General features: G+C 42.3%; 1 protein-coding gene across 1 annotated transcript in view; it reads left to right on the top strand.

Moving 5' to 3' along the window:
- Positions 1-2330: 2330 nt before the first annotated feature.
- Positions 2331-21570, top strand: part of LOC109866359 (exostosin-like 3) — a 35672-nt gene continuing 16432 nt past the window's right edge. Inside the window, exon 1 of the mRNA XM_020455002.2 lies at positions 2331-2521. The gene's annotated coding sequence lies outside the window, so the exon portion shown is untranslated. The remainder of the gene's footprint in view (positions 2522-21570) is intronic.

Raw genomic sequence — 21570 nt, 5'->3', positions numbered from 1 at the left:
TCTGTTTGTGTTTTTGCTTATAAGCAGGAATCAGAAGGATAGAGTTATTGTCATATTTTCAGAAGGGAGGGCGGGGGAAACAGTGGCTGGCAAACAGCCATGAAGTGGGTATACTCTAATTTTGCCAAAAAGTTCCTAAACGGCCCACCAAGCGAAGGAAAGATGCCCTGTGTGAAAAATTATTTGAGAAACAGTGACATACACTCTGAATGACCTAAAAGTATAAATCCCATATTGTCTTTCATAGTCAGGCCAAGCCAAACTGTACTTTGCAAGTAGGCTAATAGTATGCTTACTATTGAAACAGATACAGGAGGCTGTCAAATTAGTCAGATTTTTTTCATTAAGGTTTTCGCTCTCAAAGTCACACTTTTTAAAATAGAAAAACAACTCAATTACACGTTCTAAGTCCATAACAATGCTTAAACCACATCAGAAGACCACTTTTGACATCTGGGTAAAATCAGAGCACCTTCTGATCTGTTCCATCAGTCTTATTAATTGATACGGAGTATACCTCCACTGCATTACTTTGTGGGCTCCCGAGTGCCCCAGTGGTTTATGGCACTGCAGTTCAGTGTTGAGGTGTCACTACAGCCACTCTGGTTCAAGTCCAGGCTGTATCTCAACCAGCTGTGATTGAGAGGTCCGTAGGGCGGTATGGGTTTGGCTGGTGTAGGCCGTCATTATAAATAAGAATGTGTTCTTAACTGACTTGCCTAATTAGAAATATGTGTTTGGCATATACCCTCTACTGCTGGGGAAGTATCAGGATGTTTTCTCTGAATTTTAGATCAAATAAAATGTTATTGGTCACATACACATATTTACCAGATGTTATTAGGGATGTAGCGAAATGCTTGTGTTCTTATCACCAACAATGCAGTAGTATCTAATATTCAATTCCGTTTCAAATCATGAAATACACATTCAATTTATGAATTCAATGATAAAAATGTTGCATTAAACATAAAAAAAAATGTTATATTCAAATTCAATATCCTAATACAAATGTAAAATTATCAAATTCAAATAGAATTTCTGTTGGAACTGAAATCGCTCCATACCACATTTTCATTCACAGTTTTTATGCGAGTTAAGTCATACTGTATAAACAAATCATGACAGCTGTGATGGATACAGGAAGTTTCCTTACAATTTTGTAATTACCGGCAGATCATTTGTTCGTTGGACACGGCGGGATCTTTTTGGGGTAAAATGTATTATGCAATAAATGGCAGGGAAATGTATTTATGGGAAATATTGATATTATAGCCATCATATCAAAGTAAACTTGGAGTCACGCGATGATATGGAGGGTCCTCCCACTATGACTCGGGAAACCAAGCAGTTTATTAGGCTACATGTGAAATAAGTTATGATGAACTTCATAGGGTGGTGAAAGTGCAAGGTGATGAGCTTCATGCTCCTTTCCAATAAATATCGAGGATATTCTGTTGAAATTGTGATCGATGCTTGACCACCGTTTGACAAATAAAAATGATGCCCCTGCTACATACCCCTTAGTTCACATAATTTAAAGGGGAAATCTGTGATTGCAACATTCATTTTTGTACTTTTAAATTCATGATGTATGCCCATTGATTCTTGAAGAATACAACTTAGACTAAACTTGAGCTTAGTTCAACTGTCATACCCCATCAGGCTCCAAAATATAGGCCTAAGGGTGTTTTACTCCTTTTTTGATAAATAATGTAATTGTAAACAAACACTGTATAGCCTCGAAACATGGTTAAAACTGTAATATTGATGGATGATCAGTCCTTGCATCCAGAGCTCTCTGTCTATGACTCGAAGAGTTGTTACATTTCTCCACCTCATCCCCAAATCAGTGGCGAGATATTCTGCTTTGTTATTGTTTGAACTGCAGACTGCCCCTTTAAATGTTTAAATAATGACATCGACTGTTTATGGATGTAATCTTTTATTTTTCGTGTACATTAAGTACATCGTGTTGGCTTGTCCTACACTAGTATCAGACACCGTATACAACTCCCGAGTGGCGCAGCGGTCTAAGGCATCGCAGTGCTGTAGTTGTCTCTACAGTCACCCTGGTTCGAATCCCGCCGTGAATGGGAGTCCCATAGAGCGGTGCACAATTTCCCCGGGTTTGACCGGTGTAGGCCGACATTGTAAATAACAATCTCTTCTTAAACTGGCTTGCCAAGTCAAAGTAATACTTTTTTTCCCAACTCCTCAGTATACAGTCTACCCTTTATGGCCACCAGGTGTAGCACTTCACCTACAGTGTGTCCAAGGTTCAGCATCTCCTACTCCCAGAATGCCTCAGTGGTTTGCCAAGCCTTCAACAATGCAGCCTTGATCGTGCACACAGGGGGATCTAGCTACTCGTACAGCGCGCGATTGGCATGGACATGCTTACAAAAATAAAACTTAACACCGAACATGCCATTTTGTTATCAACTTTCATAACCCGAAATATGTTTTGAAGCTGATTGAAGTATATATATATTTTTTACATTTTGGAACCTCATACCGGGTGAGTAGCAAGCTAACTAAGCTATCTGACTGCTATTAATGAGGAGTCCTAGAAGAGGAAGGTTATCTGTGTTTCTCCCTCTGTCTTGCTCTGGCTTTTGAGTAGATAGTATACAGCTACCATCAGAATATACTTTTTCAGAAGTTTAGGAGAATTAATGTAGCAGGTTAGGAGAATGAGGTTAAGGTAATGAAAAGGGTGAGTTAGATAAAATGCTAAAATTCTCTCTGACATGCAACCTTTTGACATAAGATGTATCCCATCTAGCCATGTCACTGTGGTTCCACTAACTCTGCAAGAGAGAGGCCCTCAAGGTGGCTTCCAGTCAGCTGGCTGCATATGAGGCATGAGCCATGGCTGAAACAGCTGCTGCTCTCCTATTCTCACCCTCCAATTCCCCGTCCAGCCCTGTGCCCTGCTCCACAGCTGCCTTCCTCTCCCTCCCACAGCTCTGTGCCCTGTTCCACAGCTGCCTTCCTCTCGTCTTCCTCTACACCCCTCCCTGTACAGCCCTGTGCCCTACTCCACAGCTGCCTTCCTCTCGTCTTCCTCTACACCCCTCCCTGTACAGCCCTGTTCCCTGTTCCACAGCTGTCTTCCTCTACACCCCTCCCTGTACAGCCCTGTGCCCTGCTCCACAGCTGCCTTCCTCTCTCTCCCACAGCTCTGTGCCCTGTTCCACAGCTGCCTTCCTCTCGTCTTCCTCTACACCCCTCCCTGTACAGCCCTGTGCCCTACTCCACAGCTGTCTTCCTCTCCCTCCCACAGCTGCCTTCCTTTCCCTCCCACAGCTCTGTGCCCTGTTCCACAGCTGCCTTCCTCTCGTCTTCCTCTACACCCCTCCCTGTACAGCCCTGTGCCCTACTTCACAGCTGTCTTCCTCGTTTTTCTTCTCAGAGAATACTCTCTAAGGTTGCTGCAACATACCAGTGAATTCACTTGGTAGTTTACTGAAAACACACATCGAGGGATGCTATTAGGAAATCAGACATGCACAGGCCCAGGTAGAGCTTTTCAAAAAAAAATACACTTCCTCACTACTCACACATTGGTTGCTTCCCCAATTGCACCCTACTGCCTAATATAGTGCACTACTTTGACCAGGGCCCATGGGGTCTCTGGTTAAAAGTGATGCGCGATGTAGAGGATAGGGTGCCATTTGGGACACAGCCAGTGTCATCTGCTGTGGTCATGTGTTCATCAGCAGAGCACCGTGCCAGTTGATGCCTTAGGAAACTACAGAAAATCTGTGCATTCTGGATCACTAAGTACCTTGTGTGCTGTTCACTGTTTATGGCGGCCGTATATCGGCTCAACGATGGCCCCTCGAGGTATACCAAGGACCCCTGTCCCCAACAGGCAGCATGCTTTGCCCTGTACTATTAAGTCCGCCCGGGTACTAATGCAGCCTTATATAATGGGTTGTTGCGCTTTGCAGAGCTGCTATTTTACAACACTGATTCAGGAACTGAAGAATGACAGAGAGATCAAAGTCACCGTCTGAATAGTTTAGAGTGCGTTCTTTGGTACCCTTCTGGAGGAGTGCACACAGTACACTGGGCCTTAGTAAAAATACACACTGTGATTTCTCCCCGGTATGCCCTCTGTGTATCTCTCACGGTCGGTCTGTCTTGCTCTCAGTCAAATTCACATTCTAAATAACTTAGTAGGCAGACCTCACACTGTTCAGCCTTTCTGCAATAGTGTTGCAGAAATATGTTTAAAAAGGGTTTTTTCTTCATTTTCACCATTTTCCACATGTTTCTTGGCCTAAGCAAGTCTCTATTATTGGTGCCCTTTAGTAGTGGTTTCTTTGCAGAAATTTGACCATGAGGGCCTGATTCAGTCTCCTCTGAGAGTTGATTTTGAGATGTGTCTGTTACTTGATCTCTGTGAAGGATTTAGTTGGGCTGCAATTTCTGAGACTGGTAACTAATGAAATTATCTTCTGCAGCAGAAGTAACTATGGGTCTTTTTTTCCTGTGGCGGTCCTCATGAGAGCCAGTTTCATCATAGCGCTTGATGGTTTTGCAGCTGAACTTGAAAAAACTTTCAAAGTTCTTGGAATGTACCTGATTGACTGAACTCCATGTCTTAAAGTAATGATGGACTGTTGTTTCTCTGCTTATTTGAGCTGTTCTTGCCATAATATAGACCTATTTGGTAAAAGTCCATCTTCTGTATCCCCCCTACCTTGTCACAACACAACTGAATGGCTCAAATGCATTAAGAATGAAATCAATTCCACAAATGAACTTTTAAGAAGGTACACATGTTAATTGAAATGCATTCCAGGAGGCTGGTTGAGAAAATGCCAAGAGTGTGCGAAGTTGTCATCCAGGCAAAGGGTGGCTATTTGAAGAATCTGAAATATATTTTGATTTAACACTTTTCTTGGTTACTACATGAATCCACATGTGTTATTTCATAGTTTTTATGTCTTCACTATTGTTCTACAATGTAGGAAATGGTAAAGTGCCCCTAGAGCAAATTAGGGTTAAGTGCCTTGCTCAAGGACACATCAACCAAATTTTCAACTTGTTTACTCGTATTCCATCCAGTGACCTTTCGGTTACTGGCCCAACGCTGTAACCGTTAGGCTACCTGCCGCTCTGTACATGTATTACGTACTGTACACTGTGGACAAGCTACTAAACCTCTCTTCCTGCCATCCCCAAATCTAGTTGAGGCAATGTCCCAATGTCTGAGTCCACTCAAAGCTAATATCCCTCTCTATGGATGTAAGTTCTCTCTGACTTTCTTCCTTCTCTCCACAAGACGTGCCTTTAGGCTCTCTCTCACTCACCCAGCCACAGTGTGCAGAGAAACTGTTGAAACATTTAGAGGCACTGAAGGAGCTGACAGACAGTGCGGATGGGGTGGCACATTCATTTTCAATTCAACTTAGGCGGGGGGTGTAATTCTATCCAAGTGGAGTGCTCTGCTGTGCCTGTGGAAGCCGCTCAGACTAGGTGGAGAAAATAGGATTCTACTCTATTTTTGAAGTGGTGCCGTCGTTGTTGACCAATCACAGTACAAAACAGCCTGCATGTTGAGCCATCAGCACGCACTGTATGTCCAACAGTAGAACCTGCTTACTTGCCCACTCCAGCTAGCTAGCTATCAGTTTAGAATCCTTTTTAACAATACATATCTTTGTTTTCTAATACATTTGTTTATTCATAATTTCTGTTGCATGTAAATACGTTTTTACGCAATGTTTGTTTATTTTGAAGCAGTTCTCACCGCCAGCTGTCGCATCGACTGTGGGCTAGTAACCGGAAGGTTGCAAGTTCAAATCCCTGAGCTGACAAGGTACAAATCTGTCGTTCTGCCCCTGAACAGGCAGTTAACCCACTGTTCCTAGGCCGTCATTGAAAATAAGAATTTGTTCTTGACTGACTTGCCTAGTTAAATAAAGGTAAAATAAAAAAAATCACCACACTGTCTGTGTGGGTGGTCCATTTCAGTTTGTCAGTGATGTGTACGCCCAGGAACTTGAAGCTCTCCACCTTCTCCACTGCGGTCCCGTCGATGTAGATAGGGGGGTGCACCCTCTGCTGTTTCCTGAAGTCCACAATCATCACCTTTGTTCTGTGGACTTTGATTGAGAGGTTGTTTTCAAGGCACCACACTCCCAGAGCTCTCATCACCTCCCTGTAGGCTGTCTCGTCATCGTTGGTAATCAAGCCCACTACTGTTGTGTTGAGTTGGAGGCGTGCTTGGTCATGCAGTTATGGGTGAACAGGAAGGACAGGAGGGGGCTGAGCACGCACCCTTGTGTGGTGCAGATTAGTGGAGTGGAGGTGACGTTTCTTCACCACCTGGTGAATTCCTGTCAGGAAGTCCAGTTGCCCAGGATGGGGTTCAGAACCAGGGCCTCGAGCTTAATGATGAGCTTGAATGGTACTATGGTGTTGAATGCTGAGCTGTAGTCAATGAACAGCATTCTTACATAGGTATTCCTCTTGTCCAGATGGGATAGGGTAGAGTGATGGCGATTGCATCGTCTGTGGATAAATTGGGGCAGTAAGCAAAATGAAGTGGGTCTAGGGTGTCAGGTAACTTAGAGGTGATATGATCTTTAACTGGCTTCTCAAAGCACTTCATGATGACAAAGGTGCTAAGGGGCGGTAGTCATTAAGTTCAGTTACCTTTGCCGCCAAGGCTACAGGAACAATGGTGGCCATCTTGAAGCATGTGGGGACAGCAGAATGGGATAGGGAGAGATTGAATATGCCCGTAACCACAGCAGCCAGCTGGTCTGTCCATGCTCTGAGGACGCGGCAAGGGATGCCGTCTGGGCCGGCAGTCTTGCGAGGGTTAACATGTTTAAATATTGAATGGGAGTGACGAGTGTGTTGATATAATGGTAATATTTAAATTCCACTTTTAACAACCGTCATACTACTATAATAAGAAGATTCTGGGAGCTGTACTGTTAGATTTCATTGCAGCCTTTTGAAATTATTGACCATAACCTGTTGTTGAAAACTTTTGTTATGGCTTTTCAACCTCTGCCATATTGTGGATTCAGAGCTATATATATAATAGAACTCATGGTTTTCTTTAATGGAAGCTTCTCTAATGTCAAACATGTAAAGTGTGGTGTACCGCAGGGCAGCTCTCTAGGCCTTCTACTCTTTTCTATTTTTACCAATGACCTGCCATTAAACAAAGGATGTGTCCATGTATGCTGTTGATTCAACCATATACGCATCAGCAAACACAGCTAATAAAGTCACTGAAACCGTTAACCTCTCTGCACACGGAACCCGCTAGCGGGCTGAAATTCAGCCCGCTAGCGGTCGCTACATAAATAGTCATATTACACATTCATAAAAATACAAGTGTCCCACGTGTATCGAAAGCATAGAATCTTGCTAATCCAACTGCGTTGTCAGATTTTAAAAAAGGATTTACTGCGAAAGGATACGATGCGATTATCTGAGCATAGAACCCCATACAATTATGTTACGCACAGGCGTAACATAATCACAAACTGCATTAAAATAAATTATTTACCTTTGACGATCTTCGTCTGTTTGCAATTCCAATGCTCATTGTTACACAATGAATGATATTTTGTTTGATACAATCCGTTTTTATATCCTAACACGAAACATTTTGTGAACCGCTTGTGTCGTGAATTCCGTCTCATTCCATTTTCGATGACACATTCCAGGTAAATAACCCACACAGAACGTGACTTTTCCAGTCATGTTTGGCTTCACTGCAATCAACTGGTTTGTTTGTAACACAATCAAACGTGATGGGCCATTTCGCGGGACGTATTGACTGAAAGAAACCAATTTGAAGACAAGTCATGACATCATTGTGCACCAATGATTTGCCCGCTGTTTCGTTGATTGACTGTCTTTTAACCCAATGACCACTGATCGTCTTAATCTAGCTGGGTATATAGCCAATGAGCTGAGCAAAACGGAAATACGCCATGTTTATGTGTTGCAAGACCAACCCGTGTAGTAAGCTCCAGCGTAAAGTGAGTCATTCGCTATTGAAGTTTCATACCGTAAGAAGCTACGCATATTACGCACTGCATTGTTTGGTGAATGCGCAGATTCAGCTGTTTTATATATCAATCATTATGGCGACTAAGTCAGGGAAAGCTAAATCTAATTCTAGATATACAGATGTACACACAATTTTAGAATAAATTGATTGGGAAGGTGAGACAGACATTGTTGTAGGACGCTTCATTTAGCGATTGCGGAGGAATATTTTTTTTGAACGGGAGAGGACATCGTTTTGGACTGGTAAGTTCTTATCATGTTAATGCCCTTGTTTGAAATTAATAATATAGAATATTTTTTATTTTTTTATTTTTTATTTAGAAGGAATATATAAACATGTAATGTCATGAAATGTGAGATGCGTGTGTCTGCCGCCCCACCCCAACCCACATGAAATAGCCTATTTGAGGCTGTTGAGGAGAGGGCAGGACCACATCAATGGCCAAAGTGAAATGGAGACAGTAGATACAGCTGGTCTGTTGTAATATAATAAATCTAGCTGAAATGTCATAATATAAAAGAGACAGTAGATCTAGCAGGTAATAATAATATATTCTATCTAATATCTTCAACTTTCAACTCTGTATATATGTATGTATGTATGTATATATGTATGTATGTATGTATGTATGTATGTATATATATGTTTATTATACCTGTTGATACAGGGCTCATATGTGAAACTACTCTAACTGAACATTTTCTTTCACAGTGACACTGACTCCGAATGGGAGTCTTATCCGGTGTCCTGTGTGAATTTAAGTATGCTCTCTCTAACTCTCTCTTTCTCTCTCTCTCGGAGGACCTGAGCCCTAGGACCATGCGTCAGGACTACCTGGCATGATGACTCCTTGCTGTCCCCAATCCACCTGGACTTGCCGCTGTTCCAGTTTCAACTGTTCTGCCTTCGGCTATGGAACCCTAAATTGTTCATTTTTACTCTTGAGGTGCTGTCCTGTTGCACCCTCTACAACCACTGTGATCTCCACCTGGCACAGCCAGAAGAGGACTGGCCACCCCTCATAGCCTGGTTCCTCTCTAGGTTTCTTCCTAGGTTTTTGCCTTTCTAGGGAGTTTTTCCTAGCCACCATGCTTCTACACCTGCATTGCTTGCTGTTTGCGGTTTTAGGCTGGGGCTATATAAATTGATTTGATTTGATAGAGGACTGAGTGTCTTCCAAATATTGAAAGTGTGTAAATAGTTACCCATGTTATTTTGTAAATGTATATATTTTTTTCTTCTCCATATTTTTTTATCAATAATATTATTTATTTTCAAAAAAATAAAAAATAAATTTCCTCAATTTTTGGGGGGGGGTGTGTTAGAATACCATTTTGGTATTTTGTATATAGTTATTTGTTTCAAAATGTTTACCTTCACCAATTTGGCCACTTGGGTACATTTGGGCTACTTGTGTGGGACACCTGGGTGACTTCATGATAAATGTCATGTAGCACACTCCTTTTGGAAGTTATTATTCTGAAACTTTGCACAAGTACTGTTGCCGTCTTATATTTTTCACTGAAATTGTCCCCATCATCCTATCTGAATGTTTGTTTTGTCTTGTTCATTTTAAAGATGATGATACAAAAATAAAAATAAAATGTTTTCATTGTTTTATCTAAACCAGATCTATTGTGTGTTCTCCTACATTCAATTCACATTTACACAAACCTCCGAGTGTTTTCTTTCAAATGGTACCAAGAATATGCATATCCTTGGTTCTGTGCCTGAGCTACAGGCTGTTAGATTTGGGTATGTCTTCAGGCTGAAATTGCACAAAGTAGGGGGGAGCTGCAAGAGGTTAAAACAATGAACTCTTTATTTTGCCTAAAGACAAATCAAACTTAACATTCAGAAAAATGGCAGCATGACTGACTCGGCCTGGATTCTGTCTCTACTGGATGAAATCAAGGGGAGAAAGACATTCAAATTAAAAGTGCTTCTTAACTTTGACAACCGGTAGGTGCTTTGCCTTGTCTATTTTAAATAAACAGGGTACATATTTGAATAGGCAATATTAAATGTAAAAATAAAGTGCAACATCAAGTTGGCACCCCATATGAGATATCTATTCCTTCATGTTGAGGTTCTTCTGTAAAAATATAAGCATGTCAACATTCTCTGAAGCAAGACGAGAACGGCTTGCACTGACAATGTCCCCTGCGGTGGAGAACTCACTTGCAAGAGAGATTCCGGGACACGGAGGCTTTGCAACATGGTGAAAGTTTTGCAACATGGGGGAACTTGGACTGGTTTGTTTTCCACCACACAAAAGGATCAGCATCCACATGAAGGCATTCTTCTGCCTTGTATGTGGGGACCTCCTCAATAATTGTAGAAAAGGGCTTGGTCTGCTCCTCTGAAATGCTCCCCAAATAACTCTGACATGGGAGTCTTCTTTTGTGGAGGGGATAATGAGGATGGATTTTCTTCCTCTGTGGATAGCCCTGCTTGCTCTGCTTGAAATTGCAAGAAAAATGGCAAACATATTATTAAGTGTAAGTGACACACATCTCATCACAATGCACATGATAAAAACAAAAAACAATATGAAAAAATCATTTAAAAAAAGATCAAATACCTGATGTTCATGCACCACAATTTCTTTGTTTAGATCCTTGTAGTCTCTGTCACAGCAGCAAGGGCTGTAGCTCTGTGAAGGTAGTCTAGAAGATCTGGGTCTGTGTATCTTCTCTCCAAGTCCTGAGTGATGGCTGCCTTAGCCTCCCTGATGGTTGCACTGTCCTCAGGACCTGGTGCCATGGAGTTGAGAATCATTGTCTTTAGAGGGGGAATCATTGATGAGGTGGGACTTGTTTCACTGCTCATGAGACCCGTCATTGTTTTCAGGGGGATTGAGTAGCTGAATGCGTTCTTCTGCCAGCTTCAGTTCACCGTCAGTCAGCATGGCTATGTCTTTGACCGACTTCTTCACAGCCTTGTCCAATACAGCAGGGTAGATGGCCGGTTGCTGTTCCACAAAACATTCCAGCATGTCATGTATGGTATTCCAACAGGTTGTGACATCATGGATTCATTTGTGCTTTGATATACAGTTGAAGTCAGAAGTTTACATACACCTTAGCCAAATACATTTAAACTCAGTTTTTCACAATTCCTGACATTTAATCAGAGTAAAAATTCCCTGTCTTAGGTCAGTTAGGATCACCACTTTATTTTAAGAATGTGAAATAATAAGAATAATAGTAAAGAGTGATTTATTTCAGCTTTTATTTATTTCATCACATTCCCAGTGGGTCAGAGGTTTACATACACTCAATTAGTATTTGGTAGCATTGCCTTTAAATTGTTTAACTTGGGTCAAACATTTCGGGGAGCCTTCCACAAGCTTCCCACATTAAATTGGGTGAATTTTGGACCATTCCTCCTGACAGAGCTGGTGTAACCGAGTCAGGTTTGTAGGCCTCCTTGCGTGCACACACTTTTTCAGTTCTGCCCACAAATGTTCTATAGGATTGATGTCAGAGCTTTGTGATGGCCACTCCAATACCTTGACATTGTTGTCCTTAAGCCATTTTGCCACAACTTTGGGCGTATGTTTGGGCTCATTGTTTATTTGGAAGACCAATTTGCGACCAATCTTTAACCTTTTGCGTGTAGGGGGCAGTATTTTCGTTTTTGGCAAAAAAAACGTACCCATTTGAAACTGCCTATTTCTCAGCCCCAGAAACTAGAATATGCATATAATTGTCAGATTAGGATAGAAAACACTCTAAAGTTTCCAAAACTGTCAAAATATTGCCTGTGAGTATAACAGAACTGATATTGCAGGGCGAAAACCTGAGGAAAATCCAATCAGGAAGTGCCTCTTATTTTGAAACCTCTCTATTCCTATGCATGCCTATCCTCCATTTAAAGGGATATCAACCAGATTCCCTTTTATATGGCTTCCCTAAGGTGTCAACAGTCTTTAGACATAGTTTCAGGCTTTTATTTTGAATATGAGCGAGAAAGATCACATTGCGTAAGTGGTTAGGTGGGGGCTCTCAGAGTGAGTTTTGCGCAACAGAGTAAAGCGGCCATTGTTTCTCCCTGTCCTATTGAAAAACCTACACTCCCGGTTGATATATTATCAAATATATATTTTTAAAACAACCTGAGGATTGATTATAAAAAAACGTTTGACATGTTTCTGTGGACATTATGGATATTATTTTGAATTTTTTTCTGCGTTGTCGTGACCGCTCTTTCCTGTGGATTTCTGAACATAACGCGACAAACAAACTGAAGTATTTTGGATATAAAAATAATCTTTATGGAACAAAAGGAACATTTGTTGTGTAACTGGGAGTCTCGTGAGTGAAAACATCTGAAGATCATCAAAGGTAAACGATTAATTTGATTGCTTTTCTGATTTTTGTGACCAAGCTACCTGATACTAAGTGTACTTAATGTTTTGTCATGCGATCGATAAACTTACACAAACGCTTGGATTGCTTTCGCTGTAAAGCATAATTTCAAAATCTGAGACGACAGGTGGATTAACAAAAGGCTAAGCTGTGTTTTGCAATATTGCACTTGTGATTTCATGAATATGAATATTTGACTGTGGCGCTATGCTATTCAGCGGTTGCTGATGACAATTATCCTGCTTAAGGGATGGATAGCGTCAAGAAGTTTACTTCCTGACTGATGTCTTCAGATGTTGCTACAATATATCCACATCATTTTCCTCCCTCATGATGCCATCTAGTTTGTGAAGTGCACCAGTCCCTCCTGCAGCAAAGCACCCCCACAACACAATGCTGCCACCCCCGTGCTTCAAGGTTGGGATGGTGTTCTCCGGCTTGCAAACCTACCCCTTTCTCCTCCAAACGTAACGATGGTTATTATGGCCAAACAGTTTCATCAGACCAGAGGACATTTCTCCAAAAAGTACAATCTCTGCCCCCATGTGCAGTTGCAAACCGTAGTCCGGCTTTTTTATGGCGGTTTTGGAGCAGTGGCTTCATCCTTGCTGAGTGGCCTTTCAGGTTAAGTCGATTTAGGACTCGTTTTACTGTGGATATAGATACTTTTGTACCTGTTTCCTCTGGCATATTCACAAGGTCCTCTGCTGCTGTTCTGGGATTGATTTGCACTTTACGCATCAAAGTACGTTCATCTCTAGGAGACAGAACGCGTCTCCTACCTGATAGGTATGACGGCTGCGTGGTCCCATGGTGGTAATACTTACTATTGTTTGAACAGATGAACGTGGTACCTTCAGACATTTGGAAATTGTTCCTAAGGATGAACCAGACTTGTGGAGGTATACAATTTTTTTTCTGAAGTCTTGGCTGATTTATTTTGATTTTCAAGCAAAGAGGCACTGAGTTTGAAGGTAGGCCTTGAAATACATCCACAGGTACACCTCCAATTGACTAAAATGATGTCAATTAGCCTATCAGAAGCTTTTAAAGCCATGACATCATTTTCTGGAATTTTTCAAGCTGTATAAAAAGGCACAGTCAACTTAGTGTATGTAAACGTCTGACCCACTGGAATTGTGATACAGTGAATTATAAGTGAAATAATCTGTCTGTAAACAATTGTTGTAAAAATGACTTGTGTGAAGTGTTTGAAAAACAAGTTTTAATGACTCCAACCTAAGTGTATGTAAACTTTCGACTTCAACTGTATCTAGCATCTCTTGCTTGACCGTCACAACTTGGTGAGCACTGGTGCTTTTGTGAAAAAAAAGGCCCCACTTTTCTGACATTCCCCAGGAGGTGGGACACTGCCTTGAGAGACTGTCCTCTTGCCTGCGAGGTTCAGAATGTGTGCAAAACATCCAATGTGGGGCCCAAACCCATCAGATTCACGGATGGCGTTAAATGTTTTGTGCGTTATCTGTAGTGGCAGGGATAGTGATATTTGGCCTCTCTAACTTCCACTCAGTCACAGCATTCATTCATTCTAGGGGTAAGTGTGCTCTTGTATGACTCTCATACAGGGGAAGAGATTGCAACACGCAGCTCTTCATCTCCCAGACCAGTACATGGTGAACCATCACAGTGAGGTAGCTTCCAGTACATAGTGAACCATCACAGTGAGGTAGCTTCCGTTACATAGTGAACCATCACAGTGAGGAAACTTTGAGTTGCTCTGGAGGTCCAACTATCCTTGGAGAGAGCTAGATAGGGTGTCTGTGTCAATTCATTTTCAATTTCTCTCCCTGATGTTTCAGAATTTGGGAATTACTTTGCTGCTGAAATGCGTGCAGGAGGGAACATTGTAACGCGGTCCAATTTGTTTCATCAGGTGATGAAATCCTGAGTCAGTAACCACCGAATAGGGCTGCAAATATTTAGCTATGAACACTCCCACTGCTTTCGTTATTTCTTTATGTTTTTCTGAATTTGTCGCAAATTGTTGTTGGAAGGCAGCAGCGAGAGATTGTTGTGTTTTCACTAACGAGTGGACTCTCCTTGCTCCAGCTCCACCTGCAAGGGTGATGGCGACGTAAATGACATGTTAGAAGTGTTTCCACTCGAGTAGCCAACACTGTCAAAGAAATGTGTGCAGACTGTACTTTGTTTACGGTCTTCATCGTATTGAACACTGAATCCAAAATGTTTCCACATAGCGGATTCCACCTCTTCAAATTTGCTTCACTCTGTCTCGCTAGCACTCGCCATTGTCACATTGGAGCTGAGAGAATATTTGTTTTTAGTTTACCCCCCCTTCATGGGGCCCCTTTAGGGAGGTTTCCTACTGAGATCGTCCATTGGTTGTGTAAGGGGGAGGGGTTGCGGTCACTGCGGTTTCCACATTTGGAGACATTGCTGTGGAGTAAAGTTTGTCAGCCCTCAGGAGCCCCCTAACAGCCTGGGGTCCCAAGCAGTTGTCTGCCTTGCCTGTTCACAAGCTGCGCGTCTGGTTCTGTGGATCTAAATGTACAATGTGGGTGTAGTCTGCAGCACAATAAGCAAGTTTTGGAAAATATTGGAAAATGACAGGCATAACGTAATTTCGCGGTTCATGTGTGCGTATTGAACAGTAGGGGGCGTACAGAACGGTTCGACAACCAACTGTGTGCCGTTGCATCCCTAGTGGATAAACACTACACAACGCTCCTCTTCCTTGGAAAGATACTCTGGTTCCCCCTAGTGGATATACACTACACAAGGCTCCTCTTCCTTGGAAAGATACTCTGGTTCCCCCTAGTGGATATACACTACACAAGGCTCCTCTTCCTTGGTAAACTACTCTGGCTCCCCCTAGTGGATATACACTACACAAGGCTCCTCTTCCTTGGAAAGATACTCTGGTTCCCCCTAGTGGATATACACTACACAAGGCTCCTCTTCCTTGGTAAACTACTCTGGCTCCCCCTAGTGGATATACACTACACAAGGCTCCTCTTCCTTGGAAAGATACTCTGGTTCCCCCTAGTGGATATACACTACACAAGGCTCCTCTTCCTTGGTAAACTACTCTGGCTCCCCCTAGTGGATATACACTACACAACGCTCCTCTTGTTTGGTAAACTACTCTGGCTCCCCCTAGTGGATATACACTACACAACGCTCCTCTTGTTTGGTAAACTACTCTGGCTCCCCCTAGCGGATATACACTACACAAGGCTCCTCTTGTTTGGTAAGCTACTCTGGCTCCCCCTGGTGAATATGCACTACACAAGGATCCTCTTGTTTGGTAAGCTACTCTGGCTCTCCCTAGTGGATATACACTATAGATGAACGGTGTTAAGAGGGCCTATCAGGAGCCTCAGATTAATCACTGCGAGGTTTCAGGCCTGTGATGCAGATCTCCAGAGTAAATGGGAGACAGATGCTGCAGCCTCTCGGGGCAAACCAACTCCACCTCTAATCTGGGGCTGTGAACACAGAGATTTAGTGTTGACGTTAGCCCTGGGGTGAAACACACACACACACACCGAGTCTCATCTACAACGGCAGGATTTGGCTAATCCTCAGAGTACAGTCTTGACCCTCTACTACCGAGTTCAATTTAACCTGTATGGTATGGATGTGGAACACACACAAATGCACAGACAGTATCGATCAAGCCAGCCACAGTTTATGAGAGAATCAATGATAATCTAATCATCGGGATAGGCACGTGTTGCGAGGCAGTTTTATGTTATGCTCCTAATAGATGACAGTGCTGGGGGGGTGTCCACTTGCACTCTGGGAGAAAAAACAGTGCAAGGAGGAATAGACAGAGGCAGCCCAGAACACATTGCACTACAATGCATGCATTAAGATGTGGTGCCCTTGCCTTCACCTTCAAGCGGCTACATCAACAGGAATATGTAAAGCTGCCGGCCGATAATGTGTGAGAGCTTGGGCTAGCACTATTTCAAGGGGTCAGAATTCTGCAACATTTTCAAATCAGGAGGCCAGGGCGGGAGGAGGGAGAGGCAGAGTCTGTTTGATGACCCAGATAAAGGATATTTTCACTGTTGAGCAGCCAGTCGATGGGTTAGTAAGCACATCGGTGCTCAGAGCTGGGAACAGCGCAGTCTACGCATTGGCGATTCTCCAAATTAATTTCATTTCGGCCATATAAACAACGCTCCTAGGAACTCATGAGCTATGTTGGCTAACTTTGTGAAGTGATATAATGTGTGTCAGGGGACAGTGACAAGGCAACGCGATGTATGATAAAGTATGATAAAAGGGTGTGAAAAGTGGTCATTGAGTCTAGAATGATGAAAAGGGTGAATCTAGGCCTTGTGAGCCTGGAAGGCTTTAGGCTTATATCTTTATGGTGAAAACCAGACGGGTCTAGACTAGCAGGACAAGCGTCACACACTGGCTTACCCTCCAGACAAAGTTTAAAGGGATACTGCAAGATTCTGGTAATTAAGCTGTTTTTCTACTTAACCAAAACATACGCTACCATACCTGTTCACTTCCAGTCATTGCGCAAACGCTATTTAGCATTGGCTCGCGAAACATCAAACTTCCAGAAAAATAGAAACCACCAGGGACCGTATCCAAAAAGCATCTCAAAAACGGTCCTGGGAAGCCTGGTAAAACCTGTTTTAAGACAAAAAACCTCCTAGTTCTGAGTAGGTTTTTCCGATGATGTTAAAACACTGCTCAGACAAACTCTGAAGTAAGAGTAAAATCAACTCAAAAGTTTCTCAGCTGGTAACCATGACAGTTTGAGGTACCCCAAAGGAAATACACCCATAGATTTTTCCCAGATTTTGTTCTGTTACAAAGTGGGATTAAAATGTATTTCTTAGGGCCACACAAGTGGCGCAGAGGTCTCAGGCACTGCATCGCAGTGCTTGAGGTGTGACCACAGACCCGGGTTTGATCCCGGGCTGAGTTACAGCCGGCCATGACCGGGACACCCATGAGGCGGTGCACAATTGGCCCAGCATTGTCCGGGTTAAGGGAGTGCTTGGCCTACTGGTCTTTCCTTGTCTCAACGCGCTCTAGCAAATCCTTGTGGCAGGACGGGCACCTGTAAGCTGACTTCGGTCGCCAGCTGGACGCGTTTCCTCCAACACATTGGTGCGGCTGGCTTCCGGGTTAAGCAAGCAGTGTGTCAAGAAGCATGGCTCTCAACCTTCACCTCTCCCGAATCATAGGGGAGCTGCAGCGTTGGGACAAGACTAACTACCAATTGGATATCACAAAATTGGGGAGAAAATGGGGTAAAAGTACACACAAAAAAAAAACTTTCTTGTCAACGATCTACACAAAATACTCTGTCAGAGCGGAAGAAAAATTATAACATTTGTAAAAAAATAAAATGAAAAAAAAGAGAAACCATAATCTTAATTAGATAAGTATTCAACCCATTGAGTCAATACATGTTAATATCCCCTTTGGCAGAGATGACAGTTGTGAGTCTTTCTGAGTAACTGTCTAAGAGCTTTCCACACCTGGATGTGAAACATTTGCTGATTATTCTAGTTCAAAATTCTTCAAGCTCGGTCAAATTGGTTGTTGATCTTGGCAAGACAACCATTTTCAGATTTTCAAACAAATTTAAGTCGAAACTGTAACTCGGCCACTCAGGAACATTCACCGTCTTCTTGGTAAACAACTTTAGTATAGATTTGGACTTATGTTTTAGGTTATTGTCCTACTAAAAGGTGAATACATCTCCCAGTGTCTGGTAGAAAGCAGACAACCAGGTTTTCCTTTTATTTTTTATCCTAAAAAAACTCCCCAGTCCTGATTATAAGCATACCCATAACATGATGCAGCCACCACTACGCTTGCAAATATGGAGAGTAGTACTCAGTAATGTGCTTTATTGGATAGCCACAAACATAACACTTTGCATTCAGGACAAAAAGTTAATTGCTTTGCCACATTTTTTGCTGTATTACTTTAGTGCCTTGCTGCAAACACTGTGCATGTTTTGGAATATTTTTTATTCTGAACAAGCTTCATTTTCACTGTCAATTAGGGTCATATTGTGGAGTAACTACAATGTTGTTGATCCATCCTCAGTTTTTTCCTATCACTGCCATTAAACTAACTGTTTTAAAGTCCTATTGGCCTCATGGTGAAAACCCTGAGTCCGAATCCCTGAGTTTCCTCATCGGCAACCGAGTCAGGAAGAAAGCATTTGTCGTGACTGGGTGTATTGATACACCATCCAACGTGTAATTAATAACTTCACCATGCTCAAGAGATATTCAATATCTTTTTTTTTTTATAATCTACCAATAGGTGCCCTTCTTTGCAAGGCATTGGAAAACCTCCCTGGTCTTTTTGGTTGAATCAGTGTTTGAAATTCACTGCTTGACTGAGGGACCTTACATATAATAGTATGTGTGGGGTGCAGACAGGAGGTAGTCATGGAAAACACTATTTTTGCACACAGAGTCCATGCAACTTCTTATGTGACTTGTTAAGCACATTTCTGGCCATAACAAAATGGTTGTATACGTATTGACTCAAGACATTTCAGCTTTTCAGTATTATTTCATTTGTAAAAATAATTCTACTTTGACATTATGGGTTATTGTGTGTAGGCCAGTGACAAAAACAATCTCAATTCAATAAATGTTTAATTCAGGCTGTAGCACAAAGGAATGTGGATCAATTCAAGGGGTGTGAACACTTTCTGAAGGCACTGAAGTGATGACGTTCATTGACCAAGTCATAGAATTATGGGGAATAACCAATCGCGATGAGGCATCGCCAGCTGTGAACTCAATAGCACGTGTCAGGCAACACGTGAATGTAACTGTACATCAAACGTCACAATGGTAAAACATTTGGATATCATTTTTGCCTGACAACCACTCTTACCTCTTTCTTAATATGTAGGCAGGCATTACCTTTTTTTTATCAATTCTGACCGGCATACTGCACTGAATCATACAGTATTTGGTATTAGGATCCCCATTAGTTGTTGCAAAAGCAGCAGCTACTCTTCCTGGGGTCCAACACAAAACAGGAAACATAAAACAGAACATCAATAGACAACAGCTCAAGGACAGAACAACATATATATATATTTTATAAAGGCACACGTATCCTACACATCAATACATACACACAAACTATCTAGGCCAAATAGGGGAGAGCCGTTGTGCCACGAGGTGTTGCTTTATCTGTTTTTTGAAACCAGGTTTGCTGTTTATTTGCGCAATATGAGATGGAAGGAAGATCCATGCAATAAGGGCTCTATATAATACTGTACGCTTTCTTGAATTTGTTCTGGATTTGGGGACTGTGAAAATACCTCTGGTGGGGTAAGCGTGTGTGTCAGAGCTGTGTGTAAGTTGACTATGCAAACAAGTTTCTTATAAAAAGAACTGATGCAGTGTCTCTCCTCAACTCTTAGCCAAGAGAGACTGGCATGCATAGTATTTATATCAGCCCTGTGATTACAATGACGAGCAAGACGTGCCGCTCTGTTCTGGGCCAGTTGCATTAATTAGGTCTAGACAGGACAATAATCAAGATAAGACAAAACTAGACCCTGCAGAACTTGCTTGTTGGAGTGTGGTGTCAAAAAAGCAGAGCATCTCTTTATTACGGACAGACCTCTCCCCATTTTTACAACCATTGAATCTATATATGTTTGACCATGACGGTTTACAATCTAAGGTAACGCCCAGTAATTTAGTTTCCTCAACTTGTTCAACAGCCACACCATTCATTACCAGATTCAGCTGAGGTCTAGAACTGAACCTGTCTACGACTGGGGTTCTAGGGGAACCCCCTTGCTAGCGGAACCCCCACGCAACAGCCAGTGAAAGTGCAGGGAGCCAAAATCAAAACAACAGAAATCTCATAATTAAAATTCTTCAAGCATACAAGTATTCTACACCATTTTAAAGATACAATTCTCGTTAATCCAGCCACAGTGTCTGATTTCAAAAATGATTTACAGCGAAAGCACCACAAACGATTATGTTAGGTCACCACCAAGCCACAGAAAAACATCGGAATTTACATTGGCGCGTTGCGTTCAGTAGTTCTAAAACATGCAGTGATTGTGCAGAGAGCCACATCAATTTACAGAAAAACTCATAATAAACATTGATAAAGATACGACTATTATACATGGAACTTTAGATAAACTTCTCCTTAAAGGGCGATGTGTTTAAAAAATAAAATAAAAATCGTACATTTAAAGATACCGAAACCATACAGTTACTGTGGCCCACAAACTGATGCATACGGAACCCTGGGACCACTGTACCGGTGCATCCCTAATATCCACTAGGGGGAGCCAGAGTAGCTTACCAAACAAGATGAGCCTTGTGTAGTGTATATCCACTAGGGGGAGCCAGAGTAGCTAACCAAGGAAGAGGAGCCTTGTGTAGTGTATATCCACTAGGGGGAGGCAGAGTAGTTTACCAAGGAAGAGGAGCCTTGTAGTGTACATCCACTAGGGGGAGCCAGAGTAGCTAACCAAGGAAGAGGAGCCTCGTGTAGTGTATATCCACTAGGGAGAGCCAGAGTAGCTAACCAAGGAAGAGGAGCCTTGTGTAGTGTATATTCACTAGGGAGAGCCAGAGTAGCTAACCAAGGAAGAGGAGCCTTGTGTAGTGTACATCCACTAGGGGGAACCAGAGTAGTTTACCAAACAAGATGAGCCTTGTGTAGTGTATATCCACTAGGGGGAGCCAGAGAAGCCACTTCTGCAGACTAGTCCAATGACTGGTGCAGTCTTCGTCAGAGCTAGGAGTTTTTCAGGCTCATCAACAAATGAACCTTTTCTGTTGCCAAGGTAAACACGTACTCCATCACACTTCTTCTTTTATGAAGATATATGTCAGTGTGAACTCTCCAATCTGATTTCCATTCTGTGATCTTAGCCAGATCAGGATGTTGTGGGTTTAGCGTTCAGGCCTATTTGATAAGACCTAGCTACCAACATCTGCAGGTGTAGCAGTGAAGATACTACACCGTGACCTTGTTGCCTTGTCAGAGACTGGAACCAGCATTCATTAGTTTGTGTTCCGCCTTTTTATTTTATTTTGGTCTGCCAGAGAGTAGGCTATTTTCATTCTTCACTGATGCATTAGGGCTGTTGTCTGAGGAGTAACACCCAAC

Source organism: Oncorhynchus kisutch, linkage group LG21 (assembly GCF_002021735.2).
Source record: "Oncorhynchus kisutch isolate 150728-3 linkage group LG21, Okis_V2, whole genome shotgun sequence".
Taxonomy (NCBI): domain Eukaryota; kingdom Metazoa; phylum Chordata; class Actinopteri; order Salmoniformes; family Salmonidae; genus Oncorhynchus; species Oncorhynchus kisutch.
The sequence above is the reverse complement of the archived record's forward strand: the minus strand, read 5'-3'. Positions and strand labels throughout refer to the sequence as shown.